The sequence below is a fragment of the Mustela lutreola genome, chromosome 5 (assembly GCF_030435805.1).
Source record: "Mustela lutreola isolate mMusLut2 chromosome 5, mMusLut2.pri, whole genome shotgun sequence".
NCBI classification, from domain to species: Eukaryota; Metazoa; Chordata; class Mammalia; order Carnivora; family Mustelidae; genus Mustela; species Mustela lutreola.
In genome coordinates this window covers 102,895,629-102,912,392 of record NC_081294.1, presented here as the reverse complement: position 1 = coordinate 102,912,392, position 16,764 = coordinate 102,895,629, and the positions used below count along the sequence as shown (strand labels likewise).

The following is a 16,764-nucleotide window of genomic DNA, read 5'->3' as shown; positions in this document are numbered from 1 at the left end:
AAATTTCAAAGAGTAATGCCACAGAAGAATTAATAGAAAATTTTCAGAAGAAACAGACCCTAGTACAAACAAATTTTTAATATTTGGTCAAGGAAGCATCACAAACCAGTGGAAAAAAATCAATGATTAAATTTTAAATGATGCTGAGAAACTTGACTAGTTTAGGAGAAAAAAATGATCCTTTGCTTCATGTCACACATCAAACTAATTTCCACAAGTTTTAAAGAAGTAATTGAAAAATACACACACATCAACATCATAAACTAGAAGAAACCATATAGGGATAGACTGAGCATAAAAGCAAAAGAAATTACAATGAAAAAATTCAATAAATTTAACTTACAACACAAATTTCCATATTTTATAATAAAATGTGAGACTAAAAACACTGGGGGAAATATCTGCACTGTATATGACAAATGGTTAATGTATTTGTATTTAAAGATGCCCCAATAACCGATCTTTTAAAAAGACAAAAATCTCAACAGAAACATGGACAGAGTATAAATAGACAATTTGCGAAATAATTGTTCAGATTTTCTAATCTACTTATGTTAAAAACAGATGTCAGTTTGGTAAGTTGTGTTTACTAGGAATTAAATTATTTCACTTATTTTTTAATTCACTTGAATAATTTTTATAACACTTCTTACATATTTTAATGTCTATAGAATCTAAAGTGATGTCCCATTTTTAATTCCTGATATTGGTAATTTGCAACTTCTCTCTTTTTTTGGCCAATCTTTCTGGCACAGAACTAACTTTTGCTTATGTTGATCCCTTCTACTATGTGTTTGTTCTATTCCATTAATTTCTGCCTTTAACTTTATTCTATCTTACCTTTTTCTTTTTTTAAGTATAGTTTGCCATTCTTCTAACTTCCTGAGATGGATATTTAGATCATTGATTTTCACCCCTCCTTGTTTCCTAACAAAGCATTAGAGATTATAATTTCCGTCTAAGCAAGACTGCATTCCTAAACTTATAATTACAATGATCTGCCTAAATATGAAACTGAAGTCAATTAACTAAGTGAATTAATTTTTTAATAGCAATGATAATGAGAAGATAGTGGCAAAAGAGAGAAAACATTTGGTCGAAGACAAAAATGACAAGAGCAGAGACTGATCATAAATGAGCCATGATTTCAGGAAAACAAAATAAGAAGATAATGAGAAAATTTCTCCTAAATGTGAATCAGATTTTGTGTTTATTTCCTCATTAAGGAAAGTAGTCTTACAACAGATGCTCCATCTCTTTTAATGGAACTAATGCTAGTTTCTCCCAAAACATTGAGATTATACCATATATTATTCCTGAGGTAGCAGGCATTAGGAGAACAGGTTGTAAAATCATTGACCAGAGTTCAACATGTGACAGAAAGAGAAGGGAATTCCTACTGATATACTCTAAAATTTTATTGCAATTGACAAACTACAGAGGAACAGAGAAACAAGACCATAACAACTGAAAGAGGTTCAAATCTATTGGTAAAACTATCTACTGGTTGGAACAGAACTCTGTCAGGCCAGAAACACACACACTCACACACACAAGCACACAAGCACACGCACACATGCACACAAGCATGCACACTGAAGAGCTTTCAATAAAGAGGAAATACTACACTTGAAACTATGACCTTCTTGGAGTTCTATCTTCTCAAGTCGTCTGATAGTGGAGTATCCCAAGGCTCCATCCTGACTCTGCTTTTCTTCTTGATTTATATTCCTGCCCTAGATGAGCTTATCCAATCTCCCAGCCTTAAATATCATTTCCCAAAGGTATATTTCATTCAGATTCCTCTCCCAAATTCTAGACTTGTACATAAGCATATAAAATAGACATCTTCAATTTAGGATATCCAAAACTGAACTCATCTCCTCTAAATTCTGCTCTAAATACAGCCTCTTTCATTCCAGTTAATGGAAATGCTATCTTTTTTCTTTTCATTTTGAAGTAATTTTAGGCTCACAGAGAATTTGCAAAAATAGTGTAGAGTTTCTGAGAACCCTTTCCCAGCTTTTCCCACAAAAGAAACTCTTGCATAAACATAGTACAATTATAACAATCAGGGAATTAGGATCGTGCAATACTATTAACTAAATACAGACCTTACTTGGATTTCATTAGGTTTAACATGGCACTTTTTAAAAAAGATCTATTCATGTATTTATTTGGGGTGGGGGGGGGGCAGAGGGAGAAAGAGTATTTCAAGCCGACTTCTCTGAGCACAGAGCCTGGAATGCGGTTCAATCCCATGACCCCAAGATCATGACCTGAACCAAAACCAAGAGTCGATCACTTAACCAACTGAGCCACCCAGGTGCCTGTACATGTGCTCTTTTTTGACTTTGGTATATAGTTTTGTGAAATGTTATCACATGTTTAGATTTTTGTAACCAGCAATAGATACAATGTATACAGAGTTTTTCCATTACAGCAGAAAAATTCCCTTTTGCTACCCATTAATAGTCATATCCTCCTTACTCCAGGCCTAACCCCTAGAAACCATAGATTTGTTCCCCATTGCTATAATTTTACCATATCAAGAATGTTACATAACTAGAATCCTATGGTATGTAACCTTTTGAGATGGGCTATTTTCACTTAACTTACTATAATATCCTTGACATCATTCATCCAAGTTATTGTATTTAGTTCTCTTCTTTTTTCCTTTTTGCTGAGCAATACTCATTTTTTTAGAAATACTATAGCCTGTTTATCCACTCACTTGTTGAAGAACACTTGGATTATTTCCAATTTTTGCCTATTACAAATAAAATTATGGATATTCATATACAGGTTTTCATTAAATATAAATTTTCACTTCTCTAGGATAAATATCTAGGTGTGGGATTACTAGGTTATATGGTAAGTGGATAATTAACTTTATAAGAAACTACCAAACTGTTACCTGCACAGTGTGTGTGTGTGTGTGTGTGTGTGTGTGTGTGTGCATGGCAATGTCCACAATAGCCAAACTATGGAAAGACCCCAGATGTTCACCAACAAATGAATGGATTAAGAAGATGTGGTATGAATGTATGTATATATGTATATATATACACACATACCCATATAATGGAATACTACTCAGCTATTGCCAAATGAAATCTTACCATTTGCAATGACATGGATGGAGTTAGAGGGTATTATGCTAAGCAAAATAAGTCAATCAGAGAAAGACAATTATCATATGATTTCACTCATATGTGGATTTAAACATCAAAACAGGATCATAGGGAAAGGGGGGAAAAATAAAGTAACACAAAATCAGAGAAGGAAACAAACCAAAAGAGACTTTTGATTATAGGAAATAACCTGAGGATTGCTGGAGGGGAGGTGGGTTGGGGGAATGGGGTAACTGGGTGATGGACATTACAGAAGGCATGTGATGTAGTGATCCCTAGGTGTTACATATGACTGATGAATCACTGACCTCTACCTCTGATATTAATAAAACACTATATATTTATTAATTGAATTTAAATAAAAACCAAAAAAAAGAATGAAAGAAACTGCCAAATTTTTTCCAGAGTAGCCATGCCATTTTCCATTCCTGCCAATGATGTATGAGACTCAGTTCTTCATATCCTTATGAGCACTTGATATTGCCTATATTTTTAATTTTAGGCCTTCTAATAATATACTGTAGCATCTCATAGCAGCTTTAATTTGCATTTCCCTAATGGCTAATGACGTTTAGCATCCTTCCATGTGCTTATTGGGCATTTTTTGTGGGAGTATCTCTTCAAATCTTTTTCGCATTTTCAAACTTGTTTGTTTTCTTCCTGTTGAGTTTAAAGAGTGTGTATGTGTGTGTGTATCCTTTTGGGATATGTAATTAGCAAATAATTTACCACATACTGTCACTTTGTTTTCATTTTATAAAAATGATTTTATTTATTTATTTGACACACAAAGAGAGAGAGAGAACACGAGCAGGGAGTGGCAGGCAGAGGGAGAAGCAGGCTTCCCTCTGAGCAGGGAGCCAGATGCAGGGCTCCATCCCGGAACCCTGGGATCATGACTTGAGCTGAAGGTAGACACTTAACCAACTGAGCCACCCAGGGATCCCTATTTTCATTTTCTGAATGTTGCCTTTTATAGAACAAAATTTTTAATTCTGATGAAGTCCAATGTATAGAACTTTTATTTTATGAATCATGTTTTTGATGTCACGTTTAAGAAATTTTTACCTATCCAGGGGTCATGAAGGGATTTTCTTTTGTGTTTTTTCCTAAAAGCTTTGTAATTTTATACATGGATCTATGGTAAATTTTGGTTAATTTTTGTATATGAGATATACTATGTTTTCAGTTACTCAAACCAAAAATTTTGCAGTTACCTTTGATGTCTCTCTTATACTACATATCAAAACCAAGTTCTACTGACTCCCCCTTCTTGCCTATTCCACACCTGGCCCAACACTGTTATCTTTCATCAGTTGATGGTACAAGTCTCTGAATTAATCTCCATTTTCTTTCCTTGTCCTGTATAGTTTATCCTTAGTACAATAAGAAAAATGATCTTTTTTTTTTTTAAAGATTTTATTTATTTGACAGAGAGAGATCACAAGTAGGCAGAGAGAGAGAGAGAGGGAAGCAGGCTCCCTGCTGAGCAGAGAGCCCAATGCAGGACTCGATCCCAGGACCCTGAGATCATGACCCGAGCCAAAGGCAGCAGCTCAACCCACTGAGCCACCCAGGCGCCCCAGAAAAATGATCTTTTTAAAGCACAAGAGAAATCATGTCCCTCTTCTGCTACAACTTCTCCAGTAGTTGTCATTTCTTTACATGACATGATCTGCTCCCTCCCTCCCTTCTCTGACCATATACCTCAAACTTTACCATTCAACACCTCCACTCCCTCTTTACTGGCTTCCTTGTTCTATTTTGACCATGTCAGGCATACTCCCACCTTTACACAGCTGTTCCCTTGTTTGAAATGCTCCTCTACCAGATAACGACATGGCTAACTCCCTGACTCCTTTAAGACTTTGCTTCAAAGGAAAACTTCCAAATTCATTGCATGAGGCCAGTATCATCCTGATATCAAAACAGGATAAAGACAACACACACACAAAAAAAAGAGAACTACGGGCCAATATCTCTAAGGATAGATGTAAAAATCCTCAGCAAAATACTAGTAAGCCAAATCCAACAATATATTTTTTTAAAAATCATTCACTGTGATCAGGAGGAATTTATTCCTGGCTTGCAACGGTAATTCAATGTTTGCAAATCAATCAATGTGATACATCACATCAATAAAGATAGAAACCATATGATCATTTCATACATGCAGAAAAAGCATTTGACCAAGTACAACACCCATTCATGATAAAAGCCCTCAACAAATTAGGATTAGATGGAACACACTTCAACATAATAAAGGCCATATATGAAAAACCTGCAGCAAACATTCATACTCAATGGGGAAAACTGCTGGCATCTTAGCACCCATTAAAGCAGTGGCAACAAACTATTCTAGTAGTCATTGTATTATTCTTCATTGCCATGTGCTTGCAATTAAGAAAAAAAAGCCAGTTTCATGTGAGAATGCCCTTGATAAAACACCACAAGTTGTTAGTTCTCAACCCTTGAGTACGCTCCATTTTACTATTCTGTTAGGAAATGAGAAGTTCTCATAAAGCACATCTGCTCTATAACAAAGCACAATGGCTGGTTCAAGAAAAACAACCTGTGTATTTAAGTTGTGAACTAACCTAGATACTTTTTTCTTTTTTGTTGTTTATTTAGATTTTTATTTAAATTCTAATTAGTTAACATTGAGTGTAATATTTGTTTCAGTAGAATTTAGTCTCTTCACTTACCTCTAACCCCTTGTGCTTATCCTAACAATTACCCACCCATCACCCATTTAGACCATCCTCCAACTAGCTCCCTCCATCTACCCTGTTTGTTCTCTATTGTTGAATGTCTCATAGACATTTTCTTTTTTTTTTTTTTTTTAAGATTTTATTTATTTGTCAGAGAGAGAGAGGGAGCGAGAGTGAGCACAGGCAGACAGAGTGGCAGGCAGAGACAGAGGGAGAAGCAGGCTCCCTGCCGAGCAAGGAGCCCGATGTGGGACTTGATCCCAGGACGCTGGGATCATGACCTGAGCCGAAGGCAGCTGCTTAACCAACTGAGCCACCCAGGCGTCCCTCATAGACATTTTCTTTTTTTTTTTTTTTTTTTTTTTTTTAAGATTTTATTTATTTATTTGAGAGAGAGACAGGGAGAGAGAGCATGAGTGAGGAGAAGGGCAGAGAGAGAAGCAGACTCCCCGTGGAGCTGGGAGCCCGATGCGGGACTCGATCCCGGGACTCCGAGATCATGACCTAAGCCAAAGGCAGTTGTCCAACCAACTGAGCCACCCAGGCGTCCCCTCATAGACATTTTCTTGATAGAACACCATGTTGTCCTGAAAAAACAGAGGCAAACTATGGTTATTTGGATTTGTGTCTTGGTGGACATTTTCACTTCACATTCTAGTTACTTTAAGGAAAAGAACACAGTAAGTGCTGCCAATTACAAACTCCAATCTTTCAATATAACTTAAGATACTGGAAACTCATATCCTGTACCATGTGCTTGTAAGCCTCCCAATACTTACATTTTTTTTAAATCTAACTTCTAATACTATGAATACAAATGAAAAAAGCTTTTTGAGTTTTTCCATAATTTTTAAGAGTATAAGTGATCCTGAAAACAAAGTTTGAGAACAGATGATTTGTCACAATCATTGTGTGATCCCCTTTGCTTTTTTACAACCTAGGTGTTTCCATGGATATGTTAATGGCAGAACTCACACAACTCTGAACTTAGGCACTAAGAGACTTCAGCCTCTTATTCATTTTTGCTGTACAACTGGGTTTCTTTTAAGGTAAGGCAACTACAGCTGAGAACATTGCTTGGCAGCAGTGTGAGGTCTTGGTGCTTAGGAAAGAATAGGGATTTGCCACAAGATTGACCATCCTATAAGGAATCTTTAAGGTTTCCAAAGCCAGACATCAACTGAAACCTCAAGGCTTTCTGACAAAGGAATTACAAGGAAAGGAATTCCTTTCTCAAAGGAATTACAAGTACTATTTGATTTACTGGAGAGTGTAAATACTGCACATTGAGAAATGCTTTTTGTGTTTGGGAGTTACTTCACACCCTAATCCCCTAACCCTGAAAATAAAGCTGCATATAGGAACAAAAAAATATAAAAGTATATATACATATGTATATGCATATGTACATATACATATATATAATTTTAACATATATAACTTTAAATATATATTAACCAATTGCATTATTTAATTAATATATATTATAATATTATTATATTAATATAATTATATTAATTAAATAACTTTTAATATCTATTAATACATATTAACTAAATATAACTAAATATATAACTATATTACATATAATATATAATATATCTAAAATACATAATTTTTAATATGACTTATAAATATCTATATATTTACTTACCAGCTTTCACAAACTCATTGGAACAGGATGCCAGGAGATAAAAATATTCAGGAGTAATTTTCTGTAAGTAAACAAATATTATCTATCTTTTTTTCTTAGAGATGCTGTAATGCAAGAGCCATTGAAAACTTCTGTCAAAACTTCACACATATTCTGGTTTAAAAACACATCTTGTTAGTTGATATTAAATCAGTTTTGATTATATTTAAGGAGATTTTTAACCATCAAGAAAATTTCCCAAAAATGTTTCCTGATACATTTTCTCATTTTTATCTTCAATTTCTTACCAGTTCTGAGTAGTGTTTTAATTGGAACTTTTTCTACTGCAGGTGCTAGAAATCTAGAAATTTAAGTTAAACTAAACTGAAGAGGAATTAGCTAACAGAAAAAGAGGCCCTTGATTTTTTTTTTTTTTAAGATTTTATTTATTTATTTGACAGAGAGAGAGATCAGAAGTAGGCAGAGAGTCAGGCAGAGAGAGAAGGGGAAGCAGGCTCCCCGCTGAGCAGAGAGCCTGATGTGGGGCTTGATCCCAGGACACTGAGATCATGACCCGAGCCAAAGGCAGCGGCTTAATCCACTGAGCAACCCAGGCACCCCAAGAGACCCTTGATGTTAAACTCAATCACAGCTATATCTAGGGACTAGAGTCTTCAGGACTTTCTGTCTTCACGACTTGTCTCTACTTGGCTGCATTCTGCATAGAATCTCTTTCTACTTAAGGGAGTCAAGACAGTGACCACATCACACCTCATCTTTTATTATCAGATTAGCAAATGAGGCAGAAAGAGAATTTCATTCTCCCCATATCCATAATCAATCTTTCGTCTTCCCTCCCTCCCTCTCTCTCTCCCATTTCCTCTCCCCCACCTCTCTCTCTTTCTTTCTCTCTCTCTCTTTCTCACACACAAACTCACACACATGCACATACAGGTTGACCATGACTGGATCATGTTTCCACTTCTGTGTGCTAAACCAAATAGTGTACTAAGATTGGCCCAGCACTGGTCACATGCTGCCTCAGTCAAGGTTCTCCAGAGAAAGAGAACCACTAGGATATTATATATATATTATGTATTATAATATATATATAGGATATTATATATATAATATATTTTAACCACTAGAATATTATATATAATATATATTATATATTATATGTATTATACTATATAGATTCATATATGTTGTTTCAGTCCAACTTCACAGACCTAAGAACCACAGGAGTTGATAGTGTAAATCTCAGTCCAGGAGCCAGAAAACCAATGTCCTGGCTCAAGCAAGAAGGCAAGACAAGAATGAAACCTCCTTTCTTCTGATTTTTGGTCCATTCAGGCCCTTAAAGGATTGGATGAAGCCCACCCATGTTGGGGAGGGCAGTCTACTTCACTTGGATGTATTGCTTCAAATGCTAATCTCATCCAGAAACACCCTCACAGACACACTTAGAAGTAATGTTTAATCTCAGCATCCCTTGACTCAGTCAAGACGACACATAAAACTAATATATATGCCAACCCCATAATGGTATGTGGACGTGTGAGACCCCATTAGAGAAATACCTCGAGGGCGAAATGGATTTGAGGAGAAACTGAACCACATACAAAAAAGATGCTAGCCAATAAAAAGAGCTCTCTGCTACAACCTACAGAATCGCTGTTTATCTGTACTCACTGCTCCCACAGCTGAGCATCTTACAAAGACAGTATAAAGTTTTCATAAATTAGCAGTGCTTGACATAATATTTTTCAGAATCATTACTTTGTAATTTTTAAAAACTGTCTGAGCTCAGGCAGTGGAGTAAACTGACACTAGAAAATCAATCACCTCTCCCTCCTCTGACCAAGGCTGACTATTCAAAAAACAGAAGACATTCAAATTGGCAATAATTAAATTATTATAAAATTAGAAAACTGAGTTAGACAATTTGTTGGATAACTTAGTTGGGAAGTCAACCAGTAAAGATAGGCAATGTAGATCTACTTAATAGGAATTGAGTTTTTCCTCCAGAAACATTACAGACTAATGTTTTCAGACATTGGTATATAGTTAAAGGAAACTCACAACCATCTCTTGATTTTGTGAAAGGATTTCAAACTCAGATGGAGCTAGAGGATATGAATTGGAGAGTCTTATGCATGTGCCATTGGGAAAACAAAAGCTGAAGAACTGAGAGACTTATTTCCCCATAAATGCCTGATTTACAAAAGACTCAAATGTACCTCCCATGAGATCTATAGATCTCACTGAACATCCATCAAGAATCTCTCCCGATCCCAGAGCACCTGGGTGCCTGCCTTTGGCTCTGGGGCCTGGAATGGAGCCCCGCATTGCGCTCTGTGCTCAGTGGGGAGCCTGCTTCTCCCTCTCCCTCTGTGTCACTCCCCCTGCTTGAGGTTTCTCTCCCTTTGTGTCAAATAAATAAATAAAATCTTAAAAACAACAACAACAACAACCACCAACACTCCCTATCTTCAAGCCAATGAGCTTACTGGCTGGACTCCCCCTTCTTTACACTTCTTGCCCATAGATAAAAAATCCCTGCAAACCCTCAAGGGATTCACCTATAGCTGGTTACAATTCCTGCTTCCCAAATTGCAATTCCTCTGCTGTTCCAGAACAAACTCAATTTCAGGTAATTTGAGTTTTCCTCAGTTTACCTCTTTCTTTAGGTTGCCAATTTGTTCTCAAAATTCAAATCTACAAATCACAGAGGCCACTCACATGTCAAGGCCTCCAGCTAGAGTGGACACGGATGGTGGCGCCCCTTTACCCCCTCCCCATGGCCACTTCAGGGCAAGAAACTTGTTAAATTAATTACACAAGGAAGCCACGCAATAGGCAGCTTCAAAGTTGTGGCCGACTTCCTAAGCAAACCAAAATCTAAGTTTGTAAATGCCTGAAGGTTACAAAATTAAAACCTAAGTTCAACCAATCACAAACAGCCAACTAGGCTTTCAGCTAGAGTTGATCAATCATTCCTTACCTTGCTTCTGCCTTTTCTCTATGAAAGTCTCTCCTCAGCTTTTGTCTGTGGCAAAGTGCCCCTGACTACTTTTCATTCGGCACTGCCGGTTTCCTGTTGATTTCTGCTCAGTCTTAAACTGTCTACCATGTGTCAGTTTATCTCTTACCAGGTCTTACTTCCACTCCACCTGGAACTGCATTTCCTCACCTGAGGGCTCTCTGTGGCCGCCTAAGCCCCCCACGCAGGCACGCGCAGAGCGTGGAGACGCGAACGCCGCACTTGGACCCGGAAGGTGATTGTGGTGACTGCGCGTGCGCTCCACTGTCTGCCCCGCGCACAGCCCGCCCACACTCCAGGTGCCTGCACCGGTGGCTGTCTGCATAGTTAGCACTCCGCATGCTTCACTACCCATGTGTCCTTCCCCAGCCAAATGAATTACTCTTACTGAATCTGTGTCCCAGGACCTGCTTCTAAGAAAAGACACACACACACAAAACTTTAAAAGCCATGTCTTAAGAGGGTCATCCATACTTTTCTTACACTTTAGTACACAGGACTCTCCCCGCCAGATTTACTGAGATATAATTGACAAATAAGAGTTGTATTTAAAATATACAATGTGATGATTTAATATGCATTATAATATATATAGATTGTAATTATATATATATATATATATATATATATATATATATATAGTTGTGAAAGGATTACCAATCAAGGTGGTTAATATGTCCATCACCTCGTAGTCACCGTGTGTGTGTGTGTGTGTGTGTGTGTTGGGAACACTTAATATCTATTCTTGCAGCAAATTTCAAATATATAAAACAGTATTAGTAGCTACAGTCACCACACTGTACATTAGATCCCCAGAACATACATATTTACCTTACAAACTGAAAGCTTGTAAAGAACACAGACCCTAGTCCAGTAAAGTGCCATGTCTCCAGCAGTCACTCTTTAGCTAAGTCTATTAAACTAGAAGACCTATGGCACAAAAATGAGAGGAAAGGGTCTATAAATTTATGCACTTGATACCTGCATTTAGAGTCACCCTCGCCCTCCCAAAACAATGTGAAAGAATATAAAATAAAGTCAGATAAACTAAGTTTATCTGGCACCTTGTCTCAACCCTCAATCTTCCTGAGTTTAAACAAATAGATTAGAAGTCAATGGGTATGAAAGAGGGGAATGGGAGGAGAGAGGAAGCATTTAATAGATGGCCCCATCACTTACTATATGGTCCCAAACTGCTGTGCTGCTTCATTTTCTGATCTCTTCTTTTGGTCTGTGCACTTTAATAAACCTGAAGGGCAACATCCCTTGGTGAACTGCACATGCGTAATTATTAACCTGCACAAGGTGTAGATTATATTCTATTTGTTCTGCTTAAGATGGCAGGAAATCAAGCAATATATTTTGAAAGAATATCCTTCACTTGGTTAAAAGGAAAAAGGCAGCTCTTGAAGGCGCTCAGAAAAATTACTCTAATAGATCCTTCCTCACAAAGTCACAGAAGCTATTTATATTGTGCTCCTCCATTTCTTAATTAAGTATTTTAAAGGCAAGTTATAAAGCACTTGTGTTTCATGTATACTAAGTATTTATTCAAGTGATGTTTGGCAAATATGACACTAATTGAGCAATTTAAGAACAGAAGGTATTTTACTTACAATTGGTCATAGATATTCAGTATTAAATATAAGTACAAAAACAAAAGCCTACAAGTATTGTATTCCTGACACAAATAATCACAGACTTTAAAATATCAATTTACCTTAGTAGTCCAAGCAGCTCATGAATATTCATTGCCAGGGTGGAAGTGAAATGAGTCAAGAGAACAATGTGTTCTTCATCTTTTACCTCCGTTATCTTTACGTAATTCCTAATTTTGTGATGAGACATCTTCGAATATTGATTACTTTCTTAAAAGTCTACCAATTGCTTCAGGACATGCCAAAGATTCAGTCAAGTATTTAAGAAGTATACAGGAAAGAGAAGTTGCATTAAATTTGTTATAAATCTTAACTTGTAAAGAGAATTATTTACTATGGAATAAGTAATTTTACTTTTTGGGAATCGAACAATTTTCAAAGCAGTAACACTCCCACAACACTTCACACTTAAGAAAGAGGACATCTGGGGCACCTGGGTGACTCAGTCAGTTAAGCATCTGCCTTCAGCTCATGTCATGATCCCAGGGTCCTAGGATCAAGTCCTGCATCAGGCTCCCTGACCAGCAGAGTCTGCACCTCCTTCTCCCTCTGCCCCCTGCTCATTTTCTCTCTCTCAAATAAATAAAATCTTTAAAAAAAGAAAAGAAAAGAGGACATTTCATCCAGTGTTGATAGCGGTAACTCCATGGATTCAGAGCAGCTGCACTTTCTCTCAAACCACCTTTGGATACAGTGGTACAGTGGTCATACCACAACTGAAAACAGTGTGCCTCATGATGACGTGGCATTTTTTGACATTTTAAATTATATCAGTAGCCTTCCAAAAATGTACAGTTTTCCTCCAGGGAGTTTCTGACTGTCTTTCCATCAGAAGATCATTCATTTACAGCTTGGTTGCCTAAGGACATATGTATATTGACCCCCCTAAAAGCAGAGATTGGAAGGAATGTAGAGCAAGCTGACTTAGTTATGAGGATGGAGTCTTGTGGTCTCTGAATTTCAGCATGACTCCTCATTACCATGGCCATTTATTGTACCTTTCTTTCTGTGGTTCCATCCACAGATGGATTATTCCACTGCATGATTCCCTCCCGTTTATATGTATTCTAGTTTCACTGACCATTGCTCAGGATAACGGACTGTTACTATGATGGCTCTCACACAGGTCAAGAGCTAAAGGCTTAGTATTGCCTCTACCTCCCAGTAAAGGATTAAATGTTCCCCTCCTTGAATGATAGTCATGGTGACTTCTTGGCCTATGAATATAGACAGGAAAGCCCTAAATAAAATATTAGCAAATCAAAGCCAACAGTATGTAAAAACAGTTAATGCACAGCAGCAAATATAGTCTTAGGTATTTACCCAAGAGAATGAAAACACATGTCCATAAAAAGATATATATGAACAATAATAACAGCCCAAACTGGAAAGATCCCAAATGTCCACCCACAGGTGAACAAACATTGTACCTTTACACAATGCAATGGCACTCAGTAGAAAAAGGAACAAATTATACTGAAAAACAAAAATATCATGGATGGGGGCGCCTGGGTGGCTCAGTGGGTTAAGCCTCTGCCTTTGGCTCAGGCTGTGATCTCAGGGTCCTGGGATTAAGCACACATCCAGCTGTCTGCTCAGCAGGGAGCCAGCTTCCCCCCTCTCTCTGTCTGCCTCTCTGCCTACTTGTGATCTCTCTCTCTCTCTGTCAGATAAATAAATAAAAAATCTTTAAAAAAATATATCATGGATCAATTTCACAAATATTCCCCTGGGTGAAAGTGGCCAGGGTCAAGGTGCATACTCTATGATTCCACTAATTTTAATTTCCAAATTAAGTTGAAAGTCATCTACAACAATTAAAAAATATCAGACCAATGTTTTGTTGAGGTGAGGGCTCAGCAATGTTTAATTTGTTGGGAATACTACAACAAAAACACCATAGACTGGGGTACTTAAACAGTAAACATTTATTTCTCACCGTTCTGGAGGCTGGACATCCAAGATTAAAGTGTTGGTCAGTTCAGTAACTGGTGAGAGTCTGCTCACTTCGGGGATAAGATGTAAAACTTTTTATCATGTTATATCCTGCTGGTCTACCTTTCTCAACGATGTATTTAACCTCCCAAGGGCTCCCAAAAATAAAGTGGGAGTCTATAAATTGAAGGTAAATGGGGTACTAATCAGACAAAAACAACGGTTTCCTATTTGGCTTTTTTAAAAGATTGGTACTTTGCTAAATTACACTTTGTTATGAAAATTTAAGTGTTTCCTGATATGACATTCAAATCCTTAGTTCTGAACATTAAAATGATATCTCCCTTATTTATAGAAAGCATGCTTCTTATAGATATAAATATTAAAATGACTTTATTTTTACTGAGTTGTAGTTGCTTTATCTCATTTATGGGATCTTTTATCAGGTCCAGGTTACAAGTATTATATTGTACTCTTTCATTTCTCCTTTCTTATTTTCATAAGAAAATTTCCCTAGATTCACAACACAATACAATTTTTATAAGTTATCCCAAAATTTATGTCTAAAAAATATATATGTATGTCTTCTCATTCCTTGTTTCTATCAATTAAGCGGCGAACAACAAAATCTACATTGGCTAGGTTAAGAGGAAAAAGAATTAATTAAAGGCTAGTGAGTAATTCACAGAAGCCGAGAGGGCTTGTGACCAGGCTTGGACGCTGAGCAGCCAGGAAAAATGTCCAGTACCCCGCAGGAGCCACTACAGCTCAAACGCAGCTGCTGTCACTGGTCAGCCCCACCACCATCACTTGCACAGATGGGGCCCAGCTCATGCTGCGTGATGCACAGGAGTGGATGCCAGAAACTCTGGCAGTAATGCTCCTAAAGAGCCCACCGCTTTTGTTGCCACCCTTGCCAAATAACACATTCTGTATGCCTCTTTCCTCCCATTGCTCACCTTCCAATCAAAGTCACAGGCAATTGCATCTGATTGATGGAATCCAGACCACTCGCCTGTACCCTCACTGCAAGGGAATCTGGGAAAGCCAGCTTTCAGCTTCAACCTGAGGAAGGCAGTCTCATAAAACAGGATGTTTGCAAACATTAGGAGAGTGTTCAAAGGGTGCTGGGTGATCAGGAATGCCCACGATGACAAATGTCTACAATAAGCCCTCAAGGAGAAATTTCCCTCTGTTAGTGACTGCTTCCTCTATTTTACAGTTTAATAAATACTCATCAACTGGAATATAGAAGTGATGACACCTGGCAAGTACTACACAGTATGCCACTTCATAGAAGAATACAGAACCAGAATTATGCAACTGTGCCTTATTTCATCATATCTCAAATTCAGTGGGACTTCAGCTGGAGAGCTAGAATCCCAACTTGGAGGCAATAATGATATTTGTAGGCATGGAGAAAAATTTGCGCAAATCATTCACTTGCTCCATTTTGTAACTCAAAAAATACTACATATTGAGAAGGAGATTAAGCTCTTAGTTGATAGGTTAAGATGCTCTGACCAATACTTACCTGGCAGGGGAGATACCATGATCACGAAGGTGGTTTTCCCAGGGCGAGGCTTATCCATTGCATTCCGGATGTGCTGACCCCTGCGATTTCCCCAAATGTGGGAAACTCGACTGCATAATTTGTGGTAGTGGGGGACTGCGTTCGCGCTTTCCCCTGTAAAAAAAAAAAAAAAAAAAAAATGCTCTGACCATTTGAATTATAAATAATAATTGTGCCTTTTATAGCTGTTCTCATATTTACAAAATAACATTAACTTTCAATATGATCACTTATTTCTTTATATAAATGTAAAGATTGACCCTTGTCTGCCCAGATAGACACCTATTTCTCTCTACCTGTTGACAGCACAAATAATAAATCACTGTCAGCAGCTGTGATACAAATCAGGCAGTCTTGGGATGACTGATTAAAGTACATAAAATTAAGTTCATTTATCCCTTTTGTAGTAAATTATGTTCTAAATGTTTTCTTTGCAGAATCACTGCATTGTTTTTCCTCTCTTACCTGCCTGGATGGCCATGCCGATGTGTGTCACACTGCCCTCTGGTGTGGCTCAAAGAATCTTCCTTTCATTCTGTGGAAGCTACCAGAGCAAGGAACGCACAGACCCAGCACTGCTGAGTCTTGCCGCAGGCTGGGCTTTGTTCTGAAGGGATTTACAGCCCTACGTAAGTGAAGAGAAGTTTGGATCAACAGCAAACCCAAATTATTGTTTAAGGGACTAGGAAAACCGTATGTACTTAGTATTTTTAATTCGTTTATTTAGGGCCCACTGCTCATAGTTCTGTGCTTGGTCCCACAGGTGATACAAAAAGGAAGAAGGTACAATCCCTGCCCCAGAGGACCTAGCAGCCTATAAGCAGCACAATGCAGTATGAGTTAAGAAGACGGAGTGCGTGAGATGGGAACAGATAATAAGAAGTAGTATCAAAACAGAAAAACAAAAACAAACGAAAATAGGCTTCTTATGGGGACTAATATTTGAGATAGGCGTGAGTAAGATTTGGGATTTGAGGGCCAGCAATTGGGAACTGAGGAGGAAGAGGAAAAATCCATGCCAAAAATAATAAATTAAAACCTCTAATTTAAAAAAAGAATATTGGGGCGACTGAG

General features: G+C 37.5%; 1 long non-coding RNA gene and 1 other non-coding gene across 2 annotated transcripts; one reads left to right on the top strand and one right to left on the bottom strand.

Moving 5' to 3' along the window:
• Positions 1-6,394: 6,394 nt before the first annotated feature.
• On the bottom strand, positions 6,395-10,782 carry LOC131832367 (uncharacterized). Its single transcript, XR_009354017.1, has 3 exons — positions 10,634-10,782; positions 7,500-7,560; positions 6,395-6,432 (listed from the first exon to the last, which is right to left on the bottom strand). It is a non-coding gene; the product is annotated as an uncharacterized LOC131832367 (long non-coding RNA).
• Positions 10,783-15,643: 4,861 nt separating this feature from the next.
• Positions 15,644-15,807, top strand: LOC131832923 (U1 spliceosomal RNA). Its single transcript, XR_009354265.1, has one exon. It is a non-coding gene; the product is annotated as a U1 spliceosomal RNA (small nuclear RNA).
• Positions 15,808-16,764: the final 957 nt, after the last annotated feature.